This window comes from Cebus imitator, unplaced genomic scaffold, assembly GCF_001604975.1.
Source record: "Cebus imitator isolate Cc_AM_T3 unplaced genomic scaffold, Cebus_imitator-1.0 Scaffold88, whole genome shotgun sequence".
Classification (NCBI taxonomy): domain Eukaryota; kingdom Metazoa; phylum Chordata; class Mammalia; order Primates; family Cebidae; genus Cebus; species Cebus imitator.
The window spans coordinates 1,632,730-1,639,804 of record NW_016107403.1 but is presented as its reverse complement, the minus strand read 5'-3'; positions in this window follow the sequence as shown (position 1 = coordinate 1,639,804).

Sequence of the window (7,075 nt, the reverse complement as noted above, 5' to 3'; positions counted from 1 at the left end):
TTTTTTTTAAAAGACGGGGTTTCACCATGTTGATCAGGCTGATCTTAAACTCCCGACCTCGGGTGATCTGCCCGCCTTGGCCTCCAAAGTGCTTGGATTACAGGCGTGAGCCACCTCGCCCGGCCGAGGTTTTGTTTTTATAGCACCTCCTTCAATGTTCCTTTTCCAGCTTCCTGAGGGTTGGGGTGCAGTTGCTGTGGCAACAGGACTGAACCCTGGAATGCATCCGTGGTATTGTGGTCTTGAACTCATTTACACTAAGTAGTGGCCTCAGAGGCAGCTCCTTTGGTGAGTGAGTTCAGTGTTGTTCTAGGAGTCACTCCTAAAGGCCCTGCCTAGAATCTACTCCTTTGGCCCTGTCAAAGAATCTAAGTACATAAATCTCTACAATAAATTCCTTCATGCTTAAAATACTTCCAGTGGTTTCTGTTTCTTGCACCAACCTGTGTCTGGTACAATCAGTAAGATTTCAGAGAAAAATTATATATACAGTGAAATGTTCTACCTAGGCCTTATGTTCTAATTGAGGTTATTCTAATCACCTTCCCCCACCCCCCAGCCCCCAGTGATCCTGGTCTGCCCTTCACTCTGATCCCAACCTTGGCCCCCGGCTGATAAGATATGCAGAGCTCTAATTCAGGAGCCTTCTGGCTTTGCTGCTTGTCCTGACTTGACCTTTGTTCTAAGTTTCTCAGCATCTGGCTTGACCTCCCTTTTGAAACTGAGTTTCTTCTCTAGTGACTCATTTTCTTTCTTTCTTTAAATCTTTTTTTCCCCACTCTATTTTATTTTTATAGAGACAAGATATCCCTATGTTTATCAGGCTGGTCTCTAACTCCTGAGTTCAAGTGATCCTTCCGCTTGGGCCTCCCAAAGTGCTGGTGTGAGTCACTACACCTGGCTGTGACTCAGTTTCTAAAGAATGGATTTTTAGCCGGGTGCCATGGCTCACGCCTGTAATCCCAGCACTTTGGGAGGCTGAGGTGGGCGGATCACCTGAGGTCGGGAGTTCGAGATCAGCCTGACCAAGATGGAGAAACCCTGTCTCTACTAAAAATACAAAATTTAGCTGGGGCGTGGTGGCACATGCCTATATGCCTATAATCCCAGCTACTCAGGAGGCTGAGGCAGGAGAATTGCTTGAATCTGGGAGGCAGAGATTGCAGTGAGCCGAGATCGTGCCATTACACTCCAGCCTGGGCAACAAGAGCAAAACTCTGCCTCAAAAAAAAAAAAAAAAAAATATGGATTTTTGCCTAATAAACTTGGAGGCCAACCTCCTATGTAGATGGTTAAAACATTACCTGGGGCCAGCCACGGTGGGTCATGCCTGTAATCCCAGCACTTTGGGAGGCTGAGGTGGGCGGATCATCTGAGGGCAGGAGTTCAAGACCAGCCTGGCCAATATGGTGTAACCCCGCTTCTAATAAAAATACAAAAATTTGCCAGTCGTGGTGGTGCACCCCTGTGATCCTAGATACTCAGGAGGCTGAAGCACAAGAATTACTTGAACCTGGGAGGTGGAGGTTGCAGTGAGCCGAGATCATGCCACTGCACGCCAGGCTGGGCAACAGAGAGAGAGATTCTGTCTCAAAAAAAAAAAAAAAAAATTACCTGAGTCTCTGATCCCTGCAAGTGCTCTAGGCTGAAGACCAACTCAGAGAGCCAGGACACACCAGTATAGCTGTACAGGTGCTTTAAAAACTGCAACAGCTATTATCCTGGACACCCAGTGTTCCTTCACACTAAACCCCCTACCTGGGGGCCACCTAGACTCTCCGTATGATGCAACCACTAAATATTAATGCCCAGTCCAACAGGGACCTCTAGGTCCTGGATCCAGAGCCATAGTCAGCCTCAGTTCTGATTAGCTCTTGACTGTCCCCTGGTTGTTAAATGTTTTGAAAATCACATCTGCATACAAATCTGCAGTGTCTTTGTTGACTCCGCGATCCCCTTTACCTGTACTATTTATTTATTTATTTGCAGCTGGGGAACTTGCCTTCCATTTATTCTTCGAATCTTCACTCTCCAGCAGTGGGCACTAATACTATCCAACTCTTGGTTTTAGATTCTAGTTTCCCACTAATACCCAGGACTTTTCTCTTTTTAAAATATCCTCTGGGCCGGGCGCAGTGGCTCACGCCTGTAATCTCAGCACTTGGGGAGGGTGAGGCGGGTGGATCACCTGAGGTCAGGAGTTCGAGACCAGCCCAACCAAGATGGAGAAACCCTGTCTCTACTAAAAATACAAAATTAGCCAGGTGTGGTGGTGCATGCCTGTAATCTCAGCTTCTTGGAAGGCTACGGCAGGAGAATCACTTAAACCCAGGAGGTGGAGGTTGTGGTGAACCAAGATTTCGCCATTGCACTCCAGGCTGGGCAACAAAGCAAGACTCAGTCTCAAAAAAAAAAAAAGAAAGAAAATGGCCGGGCATGGTAACTCATGCCTGTAATCCCAGCACTTTGGGAGGCCAAGGCAGGTGGATTACCTGAACTCAGGCATTTGAGACCAGCCTGACCAACATGGTAAAACCCCATCTCTACTAAAAATTAAAAAAAAAAAAAAAATTAGCTGGGCGTGGTGGCGGGTGCCTGTAATCCTGGGTAATCTCAGCTCCTTGGAAGGCTGAGGCAAGAGAATTGCTTGAACCTGGGAGGTGGAGGTTGTGGTGAGCTGAGATCATACCACGGCACTCCAGCCTGGGCAACAGAGCAAGGCTCTGTCTCTTAAAAAAAAAAAATTAATATATGCCTACCTTTTATTTTTATTTTTGAGACAAAGACTCACTCTGCTGCCCAGGCTGGAGTGCAATGGTGTGATCTCAGCTCCCTGCAACCTCTGTCTCCCAGTTCAAGTGATTCTCTTGCTCCCAGCCTCCTGAGTAGCTGGGACTACAGGTGTACACCACCATGCTTGGCTAGTTCTTGCATTTTTAGTAGAAACAGGGTTTCACCATGTTGGCCAGGCTGGCCTTGAACTCCTGATTTCAAGTGATCCTCCTGCCCTGGCCTCCCAAGGTGCTGGGATTACAGGCATGAGCCACCATGCCCACCCATGCCTACCCTTTAAAGAAGAATATTGGTGCTTCTCTTGTAAGAAATCTAGGAAGGAAGTTGGAAGATAAATTCACAAGGGAGAACATTCAAAGTAGAAGAAATTCACATGGGTGGATATCACATAATTTTTTTTTCAGAAAAGAGAATCAAGGACATGTTCTAAAACAGAAAACAAGACATTCTTATAAAAACAAATTGATGGATTCAAGCAAAAATCAGGAAAGATGAAGACATGGGATTCAAGAAACATGGCAACCAGCCAAGAATGCAGTGAAGAAGAATGTCAAGATGTGGCAGAGCTGGAAAGCAATCTGTGTGCATAGATTGTCAATGGACTCCAGGGAGCATGTAATCAAGAATTCTCATTCTACATGCATTTCAAGTTGTAGATGGATAAAAGAGGCACATCTTTCTTCTTTTCAGCAGGGAAAAGAAGGGCAAATAACATTTATAGGAAAAGCCAAAAAATTCACAAGAATGCCACAGTCCAGATATGAAAAAACTACGATCTGGCTTTACTTTTTTTTCTTTTCTTTTTTTTTTGAGACAGTCTCACTCTTCCAAGGGTGGAGTGCAGTGGCACTATCTCAGCTCAATGAAACCTCTGTCTTCTGGGTTCATGTGATTCTCGTGCCCTCAGCCTCCCGAGTAGCTAGGACTACAGGTGTGCATTATCACGCCCAGCTAATTTTTGTATTTTTTCGTAGAGACAGGGTTTCACCATCTTGTCCGGGCTGGTCTCAAACTTGTGGTCTCAGGTGATCTGCCCTTCTTGGCCTCCCAAAATGGTGCGATTACAAGCATGAGCCACCAAGCCCATCCCTGGCCTCATTTTATAATTAATATTGATAGAATTTAAGGAAAGATATATTCTCCTTTAGGTGACAGAAGTGTCAAAAAGTGGACCACGAAGGAGAAAATGTCCTGGTGTGCCTCCTGTGTTTGCAATGAGTAATATTTACATAGTGATAACAAAGCAAATGTTGCTTACTGCTGTTCAAAGTTTAGAATCAGTTATAGACAAAACACCGAATATTTATTTTTAGTTACAGAACAGGGTGTAGCTGTCGTTAACCTTGATGTTATAAAACTAAAAGCCAGAAAGCAAAAATGAAGCTGACAGAGGTTGGGTGGAAAAAGAGGAGGAGAGACCGGAAGGAGGATGTGATAATGGGTTTATCCTACATACTGGATAGACAAGAGCTGCTGTAAAGTTGATGAGCAAGAAGCAGGAGTTTAAGTATCTTACGTTAAGTTGCCAGGCGCGATGGCTCACGCCTGTAATCCCAGCACTTTGGGAGGCCGAGGCGGGTGGATCACGAGGTCAAGAGATCGAGACCATCAAGGCCAACACGGTGAAACCCGTCTCTACTAAAAATACAAAAAAATTAGCTGGGTGTGGTGACACGTGCCTGTGGTCCCAGCTACTTGAGAGGCTGAGGCAGAAGGATCGCTTGAACCCAGGAGGCGGAGGTTGCAGTGAGCCGAGATTGCACCACTGCACTCCAGCCTGGTGACAAAGCAAGACTCCGTCTCAAAAGAAAAAAATATATAACTAACGATAATATAACTATTAAAAATGGGGAGGACAGAGAGTAGCCTAAGTAGTAAATCCTTGCCTTCCAATGGTAGGAGTAAATACATGTCTAAAATAGATGCATGGAGAAATACTAACATAGGAGGCAGCTGGGCATGGTGGACTCATACCTGTAATCCCAGCACTTTGAAAGGCTGAGGTGGGCAGATCACCTGGGGTCAGGAGTTCAAGACCAGCCTGGCCAACATGCTGAAACCCTCTCTCTACTAAAAAATACAAAAATTAGTCGGGCATAGTGGCATACACCTTTAATCCCAGTTACTCCGGAGGCTGAGGCAGGAGAATCACTTGAACCACAGAGGCGGAGTAAACCAAGATCCTGCGGGTGACAGAGCAAGACTCTCAAAACAAAGCCAAAAACAAACAAATAAAAATCATAGGAAGCTGGGTGTGGTGGCTCACATTTATAATCCCAGTGCTTTGGGAGGCTGAGCTAGGAGGATGACTCAAGTTCAGGAGTTTGAAACCAGCCTGGGCAACAGAGTAAGATTCTGTTTCTACAAATTAAAAAAAAAAAAAAACTTTTTAAAAAATTAGCTTGGCATGGTAGCCCACATCTGTAGTCCTAGCTACTGGGGAGGCTGAGGTGGGAGGATCTCTTGAGCCCAGGAGTTCAAGGATTCAATGAGCCATGATCACACCACTGCAACAGAGTGAAGAGTGAGAGATCCTGTCTCCAAAACAAAACAAATTAACTTGGAAATATTACTCAGAGTTTTAAAGTGACTACCTGCAAACAAAAATAAAATGACTTGCCCCAAAGCAGCACTAGGGTGAGGAGTGGGGAAAGAATGAAGTGGGGGCTGTGCCATTTCATTGTCTTTCTAGACTGACTAATTTTTTACTATGTGTGAATATTAATCTCTTAAAATATCTAATAAAAATGAAAGGACCAAGTTGATTGAAAATAGATATAATAAACCAAGTGTGGTGGCTCATGCCTGTAAGGCATGGAGGATCACTTGAGCAAAGGGGATGGAGGTGGCAGTCAGCCAAGATCGCACCACTGCACTCCAGCCTGGATAACACAGTGAGAATCAGTCTCAAAAAAAAAGAAGAAAAGAAAAAGAGAATATATATAATAGGCCGGGTGTAGAGGCTGAGGCATGAGAATTGCTTGAACCCAGGAGGCAAGGTTGCAGTGAGCCAAGATCGTGCCACTGTACTCCAGCCTGGGCAACAGAACAAACTCCATCTCAAAAAAAGAAAGAAGAAAGGAAGGAAGGAAGGAAGGAGGGAGGGAGGGAGGGAGGGAGGGAAGGAAGGAAGGAAGGAAGGAGGGAGACCAGGCACAGTGGCTTACGCCTGTAATCCCAGCACTTTGAGAAGCCAAAGTGTTCGGATTACCTGAGGTCAGGAGTTTGAGACCAGCCTGACCAATATGATGAAACCCCATCTCTACTAAAAATACAAAAATTAGCTGGCCATGGTGGCATATGCCTGTAATCCCAGCTATTTGGCTACCTGGGAGGCTCTGGCAGGAGGATCACTTGAACCTGGGAGGCGGAGGTTGCAGTGAGCTGAGATTGTGCCATTGCACTCCAACCTGGGGGCAACAAGAGCAAAACCCTTCCAAAAAAAAGAGAGAGAGAGAGGGAGGGAGGAAGGAAGGGAGGGAGGGAGGAAGGAAGGAGGAAGGAAGGAAGGAGGAAAGAAGGGAGAAAGGAGGAAGAAAGGAAGGAAGGAAGTAGGTAGGGAAGGAAAGAGAGAGGGCGGGAAGGAAGGAAGAAAAAGAAAAGAAAATAGATCTAATGGTGTGACGGTGCATGCCTGTAATCCCAGTTACTCTGGCCTATATTTTCTTATATAAAAATTATATAAAAATTTAACTCTAGGTCCTTCCCTTGCCATATTTTGAGACAAAGGTAGCAGGTAGCAGGTTCTAGTACAGTTTTAGGGCACATATAAATGAAGGGAAAAACATAAAATAAAAATACTCATAGAATAAGAGTAGCATTAATTCTTTTTTTTTAAGACAGAATCTTGCTTTGTTGCCCAGGCTGGAGTGCAGTGGTGTGATGTGGGCTCACTGCAACCTCCACCTCCTGGGTTCAAGTGATTCTCCTGCCTCAGCCTCCTGAGTAACTGGGATTACAGGAGTGTGCCACCATGCCCAGCTAACTTTTGTATATTTTAGTAGAGACAGGGTTTTATCATGTCGGCCAGGCTGGTCTCAAACTCCTGGCCTCAAGTGATCCTCCTGCCTTGGCCTCCCAAGTGCTGGGATTACAGGCTTGAGCCACAGTGCTCGGCCTAAGAGTAGCATTAATTCTTCATTCATTCATTAAATGAGTATAAATTAAGTGGATACCATATATCAGGCACTAGGCTAGATGGTAATAGTCTGTATAAAGACAGACCTAGCTGGGCGCGGTGGCTCAAGCCTGTAATCCCAGCACTTTGGGAGGCCGAGGCGGG